This window comes from Canis lupus, chromosome 2 (genome assembly GCF_048164855.1).
Source record: "Canis lupus baileyi chromosome 2, mCanLup2.hap1, whole genome shotgun sequence".
In the NCBI taxonomy this organism is placed as follows: domain Eukaryota; kingdom Metazoa; phylum Chordata; class Mammalia; order Carnivora; family Canidae; genus Canis; species Canis lupus.
Genome location: NC_132839.1, coordinates 68,539,526 through 68,560,199, shown reverse-complemented (window position 1 = coordinate 68,560,199; position 20,674 = coordinate 68,539,526). Strand labels below are relative to the sequence as shown.

Here is a 20,674-nt window from a genome sequence, read left to right as displayed (position 1 = left end):
TTATTGCACTGTGTGTCATCTCAGACACCCCAGACAACTCCAACCATGACATGCATGTGGTGTTGTAATTAATTGTTGTTTATTGAGTTTATCTTTCCCACTTGATTAATCTGGCTCTGTGAGGGCAAGAACAAGCCTAGCATCCTAGATTTAGGAGATGTCTGATACATGGTTTGAATGAACGGTAATCGCATTTCAGTTGTGTTTTGAAGGATTAATAGGAGATCTCTAGGAGCAAGTTGAATTGGGTAGAAAACTTTGACAAAGGAAAGAGTAGACCAAAAGCTTCAAGATACACCAGGAAGTGTTTACTGAGAATGACAAATGGTGTTAGGTTTTTTAGGTTAACATTCAGTGAGAAATATCAATATGTAATGAGAATAGAAAAAATGACTTTAGGTCTGATTAAGAAAAGCTTTCTAGGGGCACTTGGGTGGCTCAGTCACTTAAAGCATCTGCTTTTGTCTCAGGTCATGATCCCAGGACCCTGGGATCAAGCCCCACATTGGGCTCCTTGGGAGCCTACTTCCCCCTCTCCCCCTGCCTCTCTCAAATAAATAAGTAAAATCTTTTTTTAAAAAAGAAGCTTCCTATATTAGGCTGAGAAATTGTGATTTTATTTTCTAGCAAAGGGAAATCAGCAAGCCCTAGCACTAGAAGATGACCAGATCAGCAAGTATCATGGGTAATTTCTCAGTACAGAAAAGAAATAGGAAAGATAAAATGTGTCCTACTACAATAGATGTCCAGAGTTCAACTGTTTTAAATAGAAATGCTTTTATCTCTATGGTCAGCCTCCCCATTCAGTTCACAGCAGGGTCCGTGATGAGATATAGTGTCATGTGTTGATGAACCCCAAAATGAGCTACAAAGAAATCCCTTAGCTCCTATTACCAATAGATTACATCTTGTTTTTCACCTCTTTTCCCAGTGTGGTGTGAATAGATGAAAAAGAAGCCTACGGAAGTATAGATAGTGCATATTTCCAAGTAATATGTAATGTGTAATACATAATTGCTAAAGTTATAAAAGATCTGATCTCTAGGCAAGTTATATTTATCTAATGACTGTCCAACTATCTTTAAATTACTGTTTAATAACTATCCTGCTCTCTTATTAAGGGAAAACCATACTTGGTGTGATATTGTGCTATCGTTTATTATTTTTATTCAGACACAGACATGACACCATAACATTAAGAAGTCATGTCTTTGGCCATATTCAAATAAATAAAATACACTAAAAGCCGCAATCTGTGAAAGATCGCAGAGTTTCCATGAGAACATGAAAATGTAGATGCAGACATCTGATTTGCTCAGTTTCTTCATGAACCCTTTGCAGCCTGCTCCATGTGAGACACAAAGGGCTTTTGTGACGCATATGCTGTGCATCACAAATGGAGAGCCCCAGCCAAAGAAAATATACAGTTACCAGAAGAATAAACCCAGGATGAAAAGCACAGAAGTAGCATCAATAGACGTCTACTACGCCATTGGCCCCATCTGGTTAGAATCACATCATCAAAATTAGAGCTGGAGTAGACCTTCCAGGTCATCCCCGGAACACCTTGCCAACACAACAATCATCTTTTTGAGGACCAGGTCCAGTTCAATTTCTTATGTCTCAAGAGACAAGAATTCCACAGATTCTGTGGGCAAGATATTTACCATATTTAAAGAGGCAAATATAGACATAGTAGAGATTTCAGTCAGTAACATAATTTCAGTCAGCCTTTGAAACATAGGCATTGGCTCTTTTTAAAGTAGGTATTTTCCTCCATAGAAGACAAAGAGTTTGGTGCCTGGAGAATCACAATTGGGAAAGAAAAAGGAATTGCTGTAAGCAGTCAAGGTTTTAAGGTAGCCTCAGAGCCACGTGAAGGGATCTCCTAGAATCAATCCAAAGAAATTTTGTCAATGTTCAGTCCTTTTGTCCATGATACAGAAAGGACTGGCACAGTTGTGACCAGGAACCAGCTAAGGTGATGCAAAAAGACATAATCAGAGTTATAGGTTCTGACCGTAGATAATAGAGGATACCTGGTCTTTTTTAGGAGATGGTGGGAGAAAGGAGGGTGATTGCATATTAAGAGAAATCCTATGTGAAAAGCCAAGAGGTAGAGTCAGAACATATGTCCAATTTTCAAAGATCTGAAGGTAGGATCAAAGATGTAGCCTGTGGAGTCAAGAGTTTGAAAGTAGGGAGATAAGATCTAGTACAAACAGTTTGGGATCAGAAGGAATGAGGTGGTCTCCTAAGTGATTATATTTGAGTCATTTAAAATTATTTTTAAGTAGTGAAAACCTTTGTTCAAAAGAAGTGTTATGTGGCAGCTCGATATGTGCAGCACATATACAACATAGAAACACCAGCCTTTCTCAGTGAAACATGACATGATGTCGGATAAGCAGAGAATGCTGGGGTCTTCATGCCCAAACCTACCTTTTCCAGTGGAGAACCTTGCTGTAGAACCCCTGGGATTGATTTAGAACACGAAGTTGCAACAGTAGAGTTAATAATTGTGTTGAATATTCTGTGGTGGGAAACACTAAAAAGGAGGAGGTATAACTCTTTAATAAAGAATTCTACTGGGGGATCCCTGGGTGGCTCAGTGGTTTAGTTCCTGCCTTTGGCCCAGGTCTGCTTCTCCCTCTGCCTGTGTCTCTGCCTCTCTCTCTCTCTCTCTCTCTCTCTCTCTCTGTCTCTCATGAATAAATAAAAATCTAAAAATAAATAAAAATTAAAAATAAATAAAAATAAAGAATTCTACCCATGGAGCTTAGAGCTTGTTTTATTTAAGGCAATATCCTATTACCTCACACATGCAGAGTAACATGGGCTGATTTTGTAAGGTGAAGCCACACTTTTATCACAGAGTTCAAGTCAACAGCTTAAATGTTTATGCATATTGGACTGACAGGGACCAAGTGGAAGAAAGAAAAACTTTTGGAAAAACCAAGGAAAATAAATCAATTTGTCTGTGATCTCCTTGAAGACAAGCACCACATTTTCTCTATTGTTGGGTATCCAGTACTTAGCAACATGCCTGGCATTTGGTAAGTTCTTTATAAAAGCAAAATTAAGTAATTAAATGAGACTAGGGATCTGGTAAATAATATCTATTGTTAGTTTCATCTAGGCATTTTCCAGTTGCTTAGGGCATATCTGAGTAGATAAGACTAAGCTGGTACCAAGAACTAAATCTTTTAAGAAGCAAGTGTGCTGTCTTGATACTCTCCATTAACTGTTCTGCTTATGGTATATTTGAGTAGATAAGACTGGGCTAGTACCAAAACCAAAACATTTAAGAAGCAAACGTGCTGACTTCATTTTCTACATTCACTGTTCTTCCAACTAGATGGGGATGGCAATGAAACTCTAAAGAACTCCAGTCACAAGCTGGTAGGTACCTGGGTCTGTGAATTACTGTGATGAAAGATTAATGCCAGCCAATAATAATCTCCAGTTGAGATTGCTTTATTACATATTATGCCATCTTTTTGTTACTATAGTTTAGCCTACTTTAAATCATGTAATTTGTCCACACCCATTTGGCTCAAAAGCACAATACCAGCTTTGTCAACATCTCAGGATGATAAGGGAGAACTATGTTTTAAAAAGTTTTCAGTGAAAATGGATGTGCTTTATAGTTTATAATGCTTTGATATACATTGGTTTGTATGATCCTCCCAACAACCCCATAAAATAGGCAGAGTAGATATTCTTTTCTCATCTAAGTAGTAAGAAACTCAATGATCAAGAAGATTAAACAATTTGTCTAAATATACTGAGTGCTAGGTTTAGAACTCAAGAGTAAATCCTTTTATTTCAAAGTCTTTGCTTTTCTCATTGTAAATATGCTGAATGTCTGCCTCTGTACAAAATATTTTTTTGATGGATAACTTTATGCAGAAATTCTCCCAGGGGATTAGAGATTATTTTAGGAGATTCAGCTCACTTGAATTCTAAATGTGGAATTTAAATATGGAAGGATTTATAATTCCAGAGGATTTAGCAATGAGGTTGGCTCTACCGCAGACTATTTTTCTTTGTAGATTCTCTCACTGCCTCAGATTTGGACTAACTCCCATCGAGGTTATTGACTCATTCTCCTTCCCAAAAAACAAAAGCTTCTCTGGCACATCACTGAGAACAGGTCAGCCTCACTACTTGATCATCTCTAATGATAGAGCACACATTGCTTCAAAAGCTTTCTCAACCTACTGTTAAAATGGCCAGCTTGTCCTCTTTTCCAAGAACATTTCTGGCTTCACAAGTGAAAGTCCTACATCTTGGGAACCCCTCAGTTTTGACCAAACTGGGAAGGCTAGTCACCCTATTATTGCTGAACGATGGAAATTATTAATTTCCAACTTAAATGAAATGACATGTGCCTTACTATAACTTCCAACTAGTTTCTATTATTCAACCAAAATTGGTTTCTTGGTGATATTTGATTGTCTCTGGTTTTCTACAGCTACCAAAGTCTGAGGCAAAATACTACCATAAACTATGAGATCAATAGATCATAGACCTAAACTTTTCATCTTTGGGTTAGACAGGGTCTGATGACACTAGCAACAATTCATATCCCCTAAATACATTATTTTAATAATAAAATATAAGTATATAGTGTTAGCCTTTTGAGATTGTTTTCCTGGTTTCCCCAAGTTGAGTTTTATGATAGAATTAATAACAATAAAAATAAAAGTACTATTATAATATTTAATGAGTAAAGACAATTTATTAATTAATGATAATTGATTCTTTTTTTGATAATTGATTCTTAACAGAAATTATTTTCCCACTTAATGATCTTGAGATCATTTCACCATTGAGCGTAATGTGTCTCTGAGAATTGACTTTTTTTTTTTTTAAATATGAGTGAGTGCACCACTTACTCTTTGGGAAAAAGAACAGCCTCTGTTATTGGATACTGAGGGAACACCAAAACCAGGAAATTCATGCTTTATTAGTTTTCCACAAATCAAAGCAACAAGGTTATGGTCAACATCATCCAAGGACCCCAATGGGTACTTCCAGAGAGGTGCCTTTGGGGGGCAAACGAAACTTTCTGCAGTGAAAAGCATATCCACTTCATTGCTTTCTTTCCTGCTGAAAATCAAGACTGGGTTCCTAAGAGCCCATAAGGCTCTGCACCAAGCCAGACAGGTCTCTTTCAGCTGTCTTGACTTTTTTGCTACTTATGATATCTGTCACCCGATAAAACACTTCATAAACCTAGTTCGTGACTGTATACTTTCTATACATAGCAAAATAAAAGCTAAAAATATGAATATTATCATAACTACCATGATGAATCTGAGAATTCTGAGAAGTAAATATTTCTAGAGAAGATTTAGGTTGACAATACTTTGGGAAGGTTATAATAATATAAAGTGATAAGGTTAAAATAATGTAGTCCTATAAGTAGGATAGGATTTATAAGGGCTAATTTTTTTAGTTATAGGATGATAGAATGAAATGGGACTTGGGATATCATTTAATTAAACCATACCCATTTTGCTGATGGGAAAATTGAAGTCCAGAGAGCAAGATCATCATGCTTATGGTCCATGGTGGATTCTGCAGACAACCAGTCTGACTTCCATTCTAATTCAACAAGTTCAACAGTGGTTCTCTAGGGTAGTGATGAAGCCCTTTGAGAACTGGATTAATGTTATGGAACCTGCCAAAATGCACAGTCACTCAAGATTTCTCATGTAATTTCAGGAGATTTATATACCTTATGAAGTTTGTCTTGGATCCCCTTGGATCGTGCTCTTAGGCCATGGAAGATTTTCCAAGGGAACAAATCAGAGAATTCCTGAATGGCCTGTATATTTAATGGACACTTAGAATTAAGAATTTAATTATTTGAAATTCAATACATTTTTAAGAGAAATAAATTTTTAGTCATTTTTTTACATTCAAGTTAAGGCTTTATGCAAGGTTTCTCTGAAAGAATTGTTTAGATGTTAGAATTAAAAATCAGAAATTTACCTCAAGGATTAGTAGGGCAGAACCTGGCACTGTTACTCAAATGAACACCTTAGACTATATAGATATGGTTTTTCTAAATCTGTGATTCAAGCTTTTTATAAAAATTTAGGGAAAACAACTTACACGTTTTTCCCCCAATTTTAGTATGACCTACCTCTACACTCCAACTATACTTACTCTTTGATAAATAAACAATGATAAATAACTAATACTAGCAACTAATATTTATTGTCCTCTCACTTTATACCAAGTGTATTCTAATGAGTTTATGTTATATCTTTTCATAACCATATAAGTTGGGTTCTTCATACATATTTTTAACAGTTAAAAAGAATTCCACAGAGGTTTAAATATTCTCTAACGTCACTGTTAGTGCCATGGTTCTCTTCCCAGGGCAATTACCTCCCTTTCTATTCCATTCTGTTCTCAAGCCAAGAGATAGTTGGCAATATCTGGAGGCATTTTTAATCATCATGACTAAGAAAGTGATACTCATATCTAGTAATTCAGGCTAGCAATGCCACTAAACATCCAACAATGTAGGACAACCCTCCCACACACAACAAAGAATCACTTGGCCCAAAATTTCAATGCAACTGAGGTTAGGAAACCCTAAACTGGGATACCTGGGTGGCTCAGTGGCTGAGCATCTGCCTTTGGCTCAGGTCATGATCCCAGGGTCCTGGGATCAATTTCCACATCAGGCTCTTGAAGGAGACTTGCTTCTCCCTCTGCCTGTGTCTCTACTTCTCTCTGTCTCTCATAAATAAATAAAATCTTTTTTAAAAAAGGAAACCCTAAACTATTAAATATCAAATTGAGGATTTATGCCAAAAGAATATGATTCCAGAATGAACCCTCAATATTTGCTCTCAAAATACAGTTTAGTATTGTATACTTTTTTCAAAATAATATCTTTCATTTTGAAAAATGTTGTGCTCACCTGAAAGTTTATAAGTCCCAGTAATTTTTAAGATGTAAAACTGGGGAATTCAGGGTAGACTATGACAACATCATTTGCATATGTGTACCACAGGAGTTGGTGAGAAGGATGGAACCTAAGACAATCTCAGTGGCAGGTCCACCCTAATAGGGTGTTAATACTTAAAGAATTATTTTGAAGATCACATTTGGGTCACATTTCATTGAGGGAGATGCTTTGTAGAAATTGACAGAACTAAAATTGAGGAAATCTGTGTGCTCGATATTAAAGTATTTCCCCAAGCATCTTTTGTACAGAAAGTTGGAACTGGTACAGTTCTTAAAGTTATAACTCAGGGTCTGCACCCAGAAGGATGTCATCCAGGCTGGCTGAGCTCAGGTCTTCAGCTCCAAGCTGTATCCTGAGCAGAGAGCAAACTGCTGCATCCTGTCCTCATCCAACACTCCTCTGGGAGGTACATGTCATACATGCCCTCAGAGGCCAGTGGAGAAATTATGACTTTGTGAAGCCAAAGCAGACTGTGGACAGAACACTCATTTATCTTGGTGCAAATATGCAGCCTTTGGTCCTAGGCTAATTCCTTTCGGTGCAATCAGTGATAACCTTTAATCAGAAAGGAAATCCTGAGGATCAGGATCTGCTAGCACACAGCCAGTCATGGATCCCAGACCTCACTTACCATTTGCATTAAGCCAGTAGAGCATTAGGGTATGTATGGCTCTACTGGGATATAGAAACAACTCCTTTGTGCAACATATTCAGTCTACATTAATTTCCTATGTATTTCATGAGTATTTGGTGTTAACCATACAACTTTTTCACAGTACACACACTGGTGAAACCAATAAGGGTATAAGACCATTATTATGCTCTTGGAACTTTTAGTCTAATTAGAAAAATAAAGAAAAATATTGTTAGGAATAATAAATGCACTTTCCAGACACTTAAAAAACATCACACATGAGAAGACAGTCCTTTCTCTGATTACATTATTATTAGTGTGTCAATCTGTCTGGATAGTGTGACACACCACCCCTGCCTCCAACATGTCCAATCTCTGGGAATCCCACCTCTTATTTCTTAACTTTGGCCACCATTCACACACCAAATCCTGTCCATCCAATTTTTCTTAGTATTTCTCAATCCTTCGCACTTTCCTTTCTCCATTTATACCACCCTAGTTCAAGCCTTCATCATCTCAATTTCTAATTTTGGAAGCCTGTTTTATTTATTTTAATAGGAAGATGAAATTAAATATTAAGGTGAAAAAACAAAAACAAAAGGTGGGAGCTAGCATGTAAAACAAGTACATGTAAACCTTGTGCCAGGGTCTTCATACATTACCTAATTTTTGTCCTGACAACAATCTCATGAATTCAGCTGACACATCAGAGCACTCTATAGAGAGAAGCTAAGATGATCAACAATTATTTTTAACGTTACATAGCTAATAAATGACTAAGCATATTCTTGAATATAGTATCCTTTCTACAATCAAAGATTTTAAGAATTTTCACAGTAATTACCAGTTCATCCTTTAAATGGCTAATCTGCATTCCAACTGCTTTACATAAATCTCTTTTCATCGTTTTCTTTGCCTGATGGACACAGGGATGAACTGTTCCCTGTCACTCATCTATTACACTTTTATACAGTTGAAGCTTGAGAACCTCTCCTAATTTTCTAATTAATCAATCAATCTTTCACACACTGAGTTCAGTTTCCATTGAAGCAGTAGCCACAGATTGCTTCACCATCCTTGGCACGGGGGTCAGGAGGGAGGGAAATGACAAGTTCACTGCCATTGGAGTACTTAAGTCCAATAGAAGTTTGACAGATGACAACCAGGCAAACCAGTTAAGTGCATTCTCTGAAGTCAAGTCCTGAAATAAATAGGAAGGCTGTGTGTGAAATGAGGCAATAGTCCAGCAGCCCTCTTACTCAACTGAGCAACCTCTTAGAGAAATAAACAGCATCCTTTTAACCATCCAGACAGGCTCATGGTTGAGTCGATTTATCTGTATCATCTACAAACAATATTTAACTTAATCTAAGGCAGAACAGGAGCACAAACATTGAGGTCTGGGTCTGTAATCATTCCTCCAGCACCGCAATGTTTATGGGAACATTCAAGGCCAAGAAAGAATATGTAAGTTCTCAGCAGACATTGCCCTCCTTGCTGGATGCCGATTTCTTACTTATTCATATAGCATGTGCTTCAGAAGACCTACATTATCCAACAGTCCTTTGGGACAGGGGAGAGGGGTGTGAAGTCAAGAGTTTGTGGTTCTGGGCTGAGCTGTGCTTCTCGCTAGTTATGTAATGGTTAGGAAAGTCACTTAGTTCACTCAATCTCAGTTTGGTCAAAAGTCCAAAAAGAGAGTTGGGCTAGATTTCTCTAAAGAGCTTTTCCAGCTTCACAATTCAAGAGTTTCATCTAAATGAGGATTTTTAAGAGAAAATGGGATCAATCCTTCTTATCTGGTGAGATATAGAAGTAATCTAAATAAAAAGAGGGTCTTCAGTCTCCTTCAATCTCTAAGTCTCCTGTGTGTGTGATTGCCATTGTCCATCAATGCCAGCTAGGAGTAGACTGCCGCTTTCTCTTAATCCTACATGTCTGTCATGTGCACATTCCCACTAACCGACCTGCTATAGATCTGTCTTAGGCTTAGCACACTATCATTTCCAGGTATCACACTGTGTGTCAGAGAGGGGGTATCAGGCGGCACTATGCCAAAATATAATCTATGGAGTCCACCTGTGAGATGAGAAGGGGAAATTTGGATAAAGGCCATATAAGGAAGCAACTTGAATGACTTCCTCAAATAAATTTGGGTCTTCAAGGGATGTATTTTTGTTGTTTTTACCAGGCCACCATTCATACCCCTCCCTTCAGTAAATGCAAACCAATTTCTCCTCTACTCTCAGGATATATGGTTCTGGAATAGACATGGGCCTTAACTAACCACATGGTCTATCTCCTAAATACAATAACTGCCTCAGTGATGAGTACATAACCTACCTGGGGCTGGTAAGAAGTTTATGAAGGTTGAAGAGAGAATTCTCCTCCTAAAATTACCCACAGCAAGGATGATAAGCCTTGAGCTGCCATGAACTATCACATAAAGTATGAAAAAAAAAGCCAAAATAAGGGAAAGCAGAACTCAGAGATAAAAAAATAAAAATGAGTCATGATGATACTGACAGAGGCCTTTGATTCAACCATGCCTGAAACTTCTTTTTTCATTTATGCAATCCAGTGGAGTCCCTTTTCTGTTTAAGCCAGCTGGGTTTTTACCACTTGACCAGAAGCTCCATGACTTACAATTGAATACAAGCATTGGACCTTATATTTGCATATTAAAAATTTCAATAAATGGTTTGACAGATTCAATTATCTCTAAGATCTCTTTCCAGTTCTACCACTTGGTAGTTATTGTTTTATAACAATTTATAACTAATTTATTGTTATATATATATATATATATATATAGTTTTAAAACTAATCTGTCTGAGGAAAGCAGCATAGTAGAAAGAGCAGGAACTGTGAAATCAGGTAGACCTGAATTTGAGTCCTAACTTACTCACTGTCTCATTCCAAAACCTACTTCCTTAGCCTCTACAAGCTTATATGTTTCTGTAAAATGGGGAGTAGTAGTATGTGTAATTGAAATGTTCTTCCCAGGATTAAATTAAAACACTGAGTACTGAACACATTGCCTCCCACATAATATGCCAGCAGTGGATGACAGCTGTCATTACCTTATTAGTTTGTAGAACCAGAAGCCAGATCAGGTGGTGTCCACTATGAATGCAATAATGGTACTTCCTTACAACTTCAAGGCTTAATATAGTTTACAAAATATTTTCTTACCCACCAGTTCATTCCTCCTACTCTCTAACACTCAGAAGTTGTGAAATTGGGTTTGATAACTCCAACTTTGTAGAAGAAGAAACCAAGGTCTTGCAGTCAGTAACAAGCAGAGTCAGGAACAAAGTCTCAGCATTTTGACCCCAAGCTCAGAGTTCTAATTTGTCCACTGTGCAGCCCCACAGACCTGATGCTGAAAACATGAGTTCTCTCTGAATCTCCACTGATAATTCCCTGAGTTGCCTATACTACATAGGGTAATAAAGCTAGAAAACTCATTGGAAATTCCAACCTCCATCCCTGAAAACTTCCACTAATACTATAGTTAAAAGTTTAGGATGGAAGGTAGGAAGATTAGGGTTAAAATGCACCAATTTGAGGCATTGTGGCTACAAGTATATAAAAAAAGTCCTGTTGAGCTATAGTTGTCTTACTGTAGAGGTCCTAAACTGTCTATCTCTTCTGCTTATAGAAATAATTAAATGGGCATATACTGTAAAGCAATTAGCATAATACCTATCACATGGAAACTCTGTGAATGGCATAAATTATCTAATTACTTTTTGTTACAATTATTGTTATTATTATAAACCCACAATTCTGAACTACCAATGTTTTTTTCCACTCTTTATCTCTCTATACTATACACTTTAAGAAATATATATATTGCACTCAGGCTAGAGGCTCTCTCCATTGCCTCTGTATCCCAAATCAATTCATATTTCTCAAATGTCACGTGTAATGAATAATTGCCATGTCTTAGCCTTCATTCGAAGTATTATCCTAAGGGAATAATTAATTTTCTTTGAATTCCTGGAGGGCTTCTTTCCCTTCTCACAAGGAAGAAGACTACAGAAGTTGATGAAGGTGAGGAAGGTCAAATAATACATTTCTGTTCTTTCAAGGGTTGTTTCTTTTTGCGTTTTTTTCATCTCTGTTTACCCCTTGCTTCTTTACACACCTGCTTCTTATTCAGTCAGGGATAGAGGGGCTGGGTGTGAACCCCATTAGGGAAGATTTGGGCTTTATCCTTTGCTTGTGTTCTCCACTTGTGATTTGTATTAAATTCACTTTGGGACACATGCTATAAAGTACAAGAGGCCTTTTTGATTGAACAGTGAAAGAAGCCTATTAGAAATGTGAAATCATAATTTCTGGAGGTTTGGGGACTTAAAAAAATGTGGACAGCTGTTGGCTAGAGAACTGAGAAATGTTTAAGTCAGGAAAATATCCTAGGTAATGGAGCCAGAGAGCCTAAATCAGTGGTAAATACTGCTAAGCCATCATTACACACTAAATAGTTATTAGTCATCTCTCTGTTTTTAACAGAAAGCTTAAGGGTCTGAAGTCCCAGGCTTAGACTCTATTCTCTCTAACAAATCAAAAATCCCATCCCCTCCAATAACAGAAATCAGCCAAGAGAACATTAAAGGTCAAGCTAAACCCACAAAAGCAAAGCTATGCTGATTTCAAAGACTCTGAATGGAAAAATACAATTAAAAGTCACCGGTTCATTCTGAGTAGGAGAAAAGATTGAGAGCTTGATTTAAGGTCAGGAGCCCAAGGGGCAATGGTGAAGGGAAGCAGGAACCCCAAGCCAAACCATAAGCAAAGTGGCCTGGAAACTCTCAAACTTGGCGGGAGCCTTTCCCTTTCCAGCCCCCTCTTGGGTGAGTGGGTCACAGTGTGGTTGGAACATTGAGTTGCCCCCATGGGACCTATATTGGGAACTGAATGTGAAGACCTGGCCTCCAGTGGGTAGGCCTGTGCTATGGACCTGGCTCTGTCCCAACTCCACAATGATTTTCCTGCATTACCCTACACAAGTCATTCACCCTGCCTTGCCCTAGTTTTACCTAATTACAAAATAATTTCTTCTAATGAGGCTAAGCTTACCAGTAAGCCTATATTTTGTGGTTTGAGGGATGCCAAGAAGTCACCACTGGGACTTGAGGCCCAGCTTTATAATATTCACAGCCCCCATTATACGTCTTCTCCAATGCCTGAAATACCACGATTTATAAATATACTTACTCTAAAAAAAATCTTTTGGATACCTACATATTTTTTTCATGCCAGACATTGTACTAGGCACTAGCATACAAGAGTGAATGAAACAAACATGGATCTTACACATGGTCTAGTTGGAAAAGAGAGATTGAATGAAATAGGTAAATGCACACATACATATGTGAAAATTGAGTGTCCCCTGTAAAGTTACTGAACAAATTACTCTGGAAAATACTGGAAGCCAGAATTTTAGTGAACACCATTAGTGAAGCCACTTAGAGGGTGATCTATGACTTGAGCAACAAGTGGCAAAGGCATTTCTTGGGAAAACCTCTGGAATACAGATAAATTAGATTATTGGGCTGTAGACTGAAAAAGAACTACCCCAGCCACCCCAGACCTGTGCATGTCAATGTCATAGTATATGCATATGGATACTAAGTTTGGGGGATAGTTAATTCTGCAGCATTACTGTGTCCATAGTTAGGTGAGGCAGGAACCATGAAATTCAAGGGAAAATTATGCATTCCATTTTGAAGTATCAAACTCGAAAGAGCTGTGAAATACCCAAATGGAATCCATTAGGAAAGCAGAACACACAATGCCAGAAATATGCGATAGAGTTCTCAGTTTAACTTTTTGGAGCCACCAGTCTAAAGATTATATTTAAAATCATGGTATGGGGATCCCTGGGTGGCTCAGCGGTTTCCCATCTGCCTTTGGCCCAGGGCGCGATCCTGGAGTCCCGGGATCGAGTCCCGCATCGGGCTCCCTGCATGGAGCCTGCTTCTCCCTCTGCCTGTGTCTCTGCCTCTCTCTCTCTCTCTCTCTCTCTCTCTCTCTCTCTCTCTCTCTCTATGTCTATCATAAATAAATAAAAATAAAACTTAAAAAAATAAAATAAATAAAATAAAATCATGGTATGGATGATACCATTCAGTAGAAATATAGAAAGAAAGATTTTAAAAATTGCTCATTTCCTATCCATGGAGTCCTTCAATACATAGATGTCCTAAGAAGGAAAATCCAAAAAAGACCAGAGAGGTGAAAGGAAAACAGGAGAGCATGGGAGCACAGCATCCAAGAGAGGAGGAATTTTTAGAAAGGAGACAACAGCCACCTGTGTGGAACATTAATATGAGACTCTGTCAGTTTCCTAGTGCTGCTGTAACAAATTACCACAATCTTGGTGGCTTAAAACAACACAAACTTATTATCAACAGTTTTGGGGATCAAAAATCCAAGATGGGTCTAACTAAGCTAAAGTTAGAGTGTCAGCAACAATGTGTTCCTTCTGGAGATGGCAGGGGAGAATCAGTTTCCTAGCTTTTCCCAATTGTCAGATGCTACCCATATTCCCTGTTTCCCTCTTGTACTTAGAAAAATCTTCATGATTACATTGGGCCCACCTGAATACTCCAAGAGCATTTTCCCATCTCAAACTCAATAGATCAGCAACCTTTGTTCTATCTTCTACCTTAATGTCCCCTTGACCCATGTAATATAACATACTCACAGGTGCCAGGGATTAGTAAGCACACAGCTTTGGAAGGCCATTATTCTGCAAACCACAGACACTAAATAGGATGAGCTTTGCTTTGTGAGAAAATGAACAGATGTTTCTAGAAAAGTTTAGAATTTCTGGTGTGTTTGTTAGTTTTCCAGAATTTTAAAATGATATTCTCTTATATACTGAATGGTAGAAAGACACTTGAGGAATCAGAGAAACAGATCTAACCATAAAGAAAACACCCTTCAGCTACTTAATTCAAACAACTAAGGATTTCCAACCTTGTGAAGGGAAAAAAAGAGCACAAAATGGAAAAATCAAGGTAAACAAAAAGAATGCTGGAACAGAGATAACCCATAGAATGTGAGAACAATTAAAATGACCCTAATGAGGATCCCCAGAGATAGCTGAGAAAAGGTCACGTCAATAAGCTAAGCATAAGTCAACATAAAAGGATTGATCAGGAGACAAGAAGTATTCGTAGAAATTTAAAACATGATGGCTGAATTTTGTTCTTTAAATTTAATAATATGATCTGAAAAAAAAAATCCTAGGACACAAAAGAGAAAGAAGAGAAAAACAGGATAAAAGTAAAATCTTAAAGGGTCAACCTAGAAGGATCATCCTTTTCCAGAAAGATTTCTAGAAAAAGAGAAATGAAAACATGAAGAACTTCTTTAAAAATGCTGCAAGATACAAGGGCAATGGAATATGTTATTTTGAACTCAGAATTCCATACCCTGTCATAATACTAAATGTGAGAGTAAAATAAAGGAATTTCTAGACATGAAAAGAATCCAAACATTTGTCTTCTGCAGGCTTCTGGGGGTAAAAACAAAGAAACAAACAAACCTGATTATATATTCTGACAAAGCAAAAGAATATACAAAAAAAGGAATGTCAGTAGAGGCTGGGTTCTCCATCTCTCCCTAGGCAAACAGTGGATCCATTTCCTGGCCTTCCTCTAACCAACTAGCCGTCTTACTGTTACTATCAGTGGAATATGATCAGAGGTCATGTGCACCACTTCTAGCACAAAGAAATTAGAAGCACACATGCCTTCCCCATTGCCAACCTGCCTGGCTGACTGCAGAAGAGATTGAGATCTACAAGATAGTAAGACACCTGAGGACAATGTCTCTTTTCCAGAAAGTCTGCCTGAAACAGAGCTGCATTCTCTTCCTAGTTGGATTGGGATGTGAGTGAAGAATAGATTTTAAGGCTCTGAAATCTGGAGATACTATAGCTCTAAATCAAACCTGAATAACATAAGATATAATGGGGAGAATTATGGAAAAGTGGCTATGCAGAAGGCTTAGAAAGCACTAAATCCAAATTTGAAGAGAATTCAAAGCACTTCAATAGTTTTATCTTTAAGAAACAATAGACTTTATTAAAGAATCTGATTAAAAAGCTAAGAAATGTGTAGATATGGTAAACAACGTGGATGGTTCTTCTATCAGCAAGTAAAAGAAAGCAATTAGAAACACCACGAAAAGTAAAGGATATAGGGACGCTTGGGTGGCTCAGCAGTTTAGCAACTGCCTTCAGCTTAGGGTGTGATCCCGGGGTCCCAGGATCCAGTCCCACATCGGGCTCCCTGCAGGGAGCCTGCTTCTCCCTCTGCCTGTGTCGCTGCCTCTCTCTCTGTGCCTGTCATGAATGAATAAATAAAATCTTTTTAAAAAATAAAGGATATGTAATATTTATGGTTAAAGTATAAAGTGAACTAAAATGTAGCATGATACTGAGCAATTAGAATAGAAAAAAAAAGTCTACACTGGCTTGCTGTGGGAGGGGAGATAGGCAGCAGGTCCCTAGGCAAGAATTTTCCAAACTTTATTAATCATATATCTCATCAGTGAAAAATTTTTTAAATAAAATTGAAGATAAAATAAAGAAAAAAAGAGTCTATTGAACTTAATTCTGTCAGTCCTAAATGACATAGAATTACTTTTCTTTCAGTCTGATTTCAGAACCACTTTTGCTTCTATGGTACAGTTGTCGCTGTTACATTGAGATCACCATAATACTGTTAAGGCTAATTGCTTGCTTTCAAATTTTTAGAATCAACTTTAGAAAAATAAAAAAACAAATATAATCATAAAACAAATTATAAATGTCAAAACTCTGATATTGGATAAGTAATCATACAGCTGACATCACTTGGGAGATTCGGGAGGCACAGAGGTCAAAAGTCTGCTGAGGCTCTAATTTTCTTATTATAAATGGTGGAGCACCGAGAAATCCTCTCTGGATTTGGTGGAACAAGAAACACGGTTTTAAATACAACATTTACCAAAACTGGAAGTAGTGTATGTGACCTGATGGCCTAATTTTCACTGCAAAGGGTCAACAGAAAAATATGTAAGTTGGTTAATATTACTTTAGTAACAATTAGAAGAAATAAAAACATAAATAATCCTACTATGGAGTTAGACTCTGGAAAGAGGATAGGAATGGGGAATGATGTTAATTTTTTACTTACTACTGACATTCTGCTTCTCAAAGAATGTGTGCATATGATTTTTATGGTGCCATTAACCAAGATTTTGAGGAAGCTGAACAAGTGTGTATGAGAATGATGGGAGTAGGAGTGGATGAGGATTTCAGTTGAAACTTGTTGAGTCATTTATTTTACATCTTCAGATCAAACACAAGCATTTACTCTAAACTCTCTGAGAGAGGGATTACAGAAATACACTGATCCACAATGGAGGGCTTTAGTGTACTCACTTTGAAATTCACATTTTTATTTTGGAAGGAATTTTGTGTTCAAAGTTCTTGTTTGTTCTCAAATATATCCACTTCTTTGACTTAGAGTAATCACATTTCATAAAACCACAACACCAGTAATGGTTCTATCACTCATCGTAAAAATATCATTTTAATTCATGTTTTCCAATGTCTTCTTAAGTGCTTACATTACCATTACTGCAATACTTTATAGAAAACACCAGAGTTTTTCAATTGGTACATTTCCTACAGTTCCTAAAGTCATGTATCAGGAACTTGGCTTGTCATTCAGTTAATAGGCTCCTTCCTAAGTCCCCTCCTCATGAGTTACACAGCATGAGGTAATTTGTTGGTTTTATTCAAGGAAAAATGCACAACAGAGAGGTGTACACACGTGTCCAGACCTTGGCAGAAACAGAGAGGTTAGGATGCAAGGGATGTAGCTGGTGGTGATTAAAATGCTGACAGCGCCAGCCATGGACTTGAGATGAAATTGCCTATGCAAAGAGTAAAGGGAAATGAAATGAGACATAATGGCAAAAGTCAGATGATCCTCACACACCAAGATGCAGGCTTAACAATAAAGCATGGAGTGAGCCATCCCTGGGTGGCTCAGTGGTTCAGCATCTCCTTTTGGCTCAGGGCATGATCCTAGAGTCTCGGGATCGAGTCTCCCATTAGGCTCCTTGCATGGAGCCTGCTTCTCCCTCTGCTTGTGTCTCTGCCTCTCTCTCTCTCTCTCTCTGTCTCTTATGAATAAATAAATAAAATCTTAAAAAAAATAAAGCATGGAATACCTGGGTGGCTTGAACATCGGACTCTAGGTTACTGCTCAGGTCATGATCTCAGGGTTGTGGAATCAAGCCTGGCATGGTGTTCTTTACTCATTGCCGGGGTTCAAGGGGAGATGTCTACTTGAAGATTCTCTCCCTCTGCCCCTTCCCGCCCCCCCCCCCGCCTCTGGAATAAATAAAATTTTTTAAAAAGAATAAAACACAAAGATTAAGGTGTAATTAGAAGGAATAAGATGCAAACTCACTAGACTATGAATTACTTTAAGGCAAAATTTGTCATCACAGACCTTTAATTCTGGAATCTTCCTCTCCCTGATCTATTAGAAACACTTCTCAAATAATAATTAAGTGAGAAAGCAGGGGAAGAATTCAGAATGGGTGAAGATGAAGAGAAAACTTCTGGCAGGCCCAAGAGATAATAAGTGTGCTGAACACAATTGTGGTTATAAGGTAGGACTTTGTCCCCTTAGCACCAGCAGCATAGAGCAGCTTTGATATAGTGAATGCTCAGCAGAGGTGGAAAGGATGAATAAATGAAGTACAGGCTGGGACAGACACAAGAGGGAAGGGAAAAGATGAACAAGTAAGCCTTTTCGACTGAGTGAGGGAACTAAACAGACATGTAAAGTCCGTGTTTTCCTTAGGCCCTCCATTTGAAGTCATGAATTATTAGCACGAATACATTCACTTCACCTCTTAGGTGCTAAAGCCAGTTTAAGAGTATACAGGGGAAACCTGCTTTCATTTCTCTAATTCTGTATCACGACCTATCAGTGTGGATCAAGCTGCTTTCATATCGGAAAAGCAGAAGAATATCAGTACTGTATTAACCACAAAACGACTTGGTGCTTTTTCTTTCCAGGAGAAATGGGTTCATTACTGACCACAGGTGGGGCCTGGGAAGAACCACTACTGGTCAGAATTCTCCAATCTCCATCCCATCAAGGTAAAGATACTTCTCCTGGAAGGATGGGCCATTCCTAGCCAGCTAGAAATGTGCAGTCTACATTCCCCTGTGGACTCTCATCAGTTCTCGGCGCGCATGCATACATGGATACATACATACATATTGAGAGAGAGACAGAGGAAGCTATCACTCTTACATATTCCTGACTCTTCCAAACCCCAACCACTCTGTCTTTTTCTTGGGAGGATACAAGTGACAGTATAGTAGGTTCTCAGTATTTGCAGTAGCTGTGCTCCATGAAGTCACCAAAAGGATTGAAGTTAGTGAATACTGAGCCATTGCTCCTAGAGGAAATGTAGTGTTAGGTTTTTGCAAATTTCTGGTCACAAAATTTTTATCACACAATCAATACATATCCATGTTTAGTATGTGTCTCATATCCATGTTTCGTATGTGTCTGTGATCAAAGACATCTTACTTAATATATAAGTTAACTCATTAACATTGAATTCACAGCCAACAGAACTATCACTCATGTCTGCGCAAAGCCAATCTAACACATGCATTTTCTCTGTAAGCCACATCACAATCTCCTTGCACTTGGGGACACAAGACAACACTTCAGGACTAAGACTGGGGGGGGGGGTCATTAAACCTTTGAAAAAGCACAAGAATGTGAAAAACATGGCACTAAGTAGATACAGAAAGAGATGCTCATTTACAGTAAAAGAGCCAGAATAGGAAGGCAGAGGATCACCTTGCTTCACCTCAGAGCAAAATGTGTGTGGCAAGTCACCACACATGTCCAAAATGACCATGAAAGCACCATGAATGTGGATTTGGGTGCTACAATAAATTTTAGCAGTAGGTCAATTTGCAAATACAGAATTCATAACTAATGAAGATCAATCGTAATTAAAAAAAAAAAAAGGCTACCGTCTATTGCTCAGGCACTGCATGCCAGGCACTATTCTGTACTCTAGGTATTTACCCCAGTCAATCCTCACAAGAACTCCCTGAGGTGGGTACAGTTCCTATCTTCAAATCACAGATAAGGAAACTATAGACGGAGCATCTCAAACACCCAGCTGCCTGGGAGAGGAGCCAGCATTCAGTTCACAGCCACGCGCCTCAGCACCTGCACTCAGAGCTACAGTCCCGGATGCAGGGCACGTGCACAGGACTCCTTCGCAGGCTGGCCCACCCAGTAGTGAGCTTTCCTAAGGAAAAAAAAAAAAGATATTTCTGGACTTAAATTAATTTGAACACCCCCTGAAGGGACAGAATGAGGCTAGAATCAGTTTTTGTTTTAAATGGCACTTGTTTCCTTCTTCTTGCCAAATACAGACAACTGTATTTGTGCAAGGCACTGGCATGGGGTGGGGGAGGGGGCGGTGTCTAGGCATGTGAGAAACCAGCAGCTGCAAAGGTGATGAAAGATGCTGATGCTGAGACCCCCCGGACCTCCGTATGCCCCACTAAAGAGATGCAATTCAAGTTGAATTCAGTATATTTACTCATCCCACATCCCTGAGCACATGGAGATGTCCACACCAGAGTGGTCCTGTGAGTCCAGGGAGGGGGAGCACCTACTGACTACCTCTGTGTCACCATGATGGAAGGAGTGGCATAGAGCTTCATGGAAGGGTATGACTCCCCCTCCCCATGCTGCCCATGCCCTCACTACCATATTCCATTTGCCCAATTTCCTTCCTCATGCCCATCCCCACTGCAACGCTGAACACTGAACAGATATGAATATCCTATTCCTAAGAGAGAAACCAAATGTTCTGGGCAATCATGACAGGATGGTAAGGAACAAACATTTGACCAAAGGAGAGGCTGACCTTGTATTTGTGAATGTGCAATGGTTATGATGGGATTTTGCATGTAATCC

General features: G+C 38.4%; 1 long non-coding RNA gene across 3 annotated transcripts; it reads left to right on the top strand.

The window, feature by feature from the left end:
- Nucleotides 1-1,456: 1,456 nt before the first annotated feature.
- On the top strand, nt 1,457-19,137 carry LOC140610435 (uncharacterized). 3 transcript variants are annotated; one of them, XR_012012091.1, is made up of 4 exons: nt 1,457-1,601; nt 2,921-3,056; nt 3,359-3,402; nt 18,733-19,137. It is a non-coding gene; the product is annotated as an uncharacterized lncRNA (long non-coding RNA). The 3 variants fall into 3 exon arrangements; XR_012012089.1 differs by lacking the exon at nt 18,733-19,137 and adding an exon at nt 4,056-4,574; XR_012012086.1 differs by lacking the exon at nt 18,733-19,137 and having other exon boundaries at nt 3,359-4,027.
- The last annotated feature ends 1,537 nt before the right edge of the window (nt 19,138-20,674 follow it).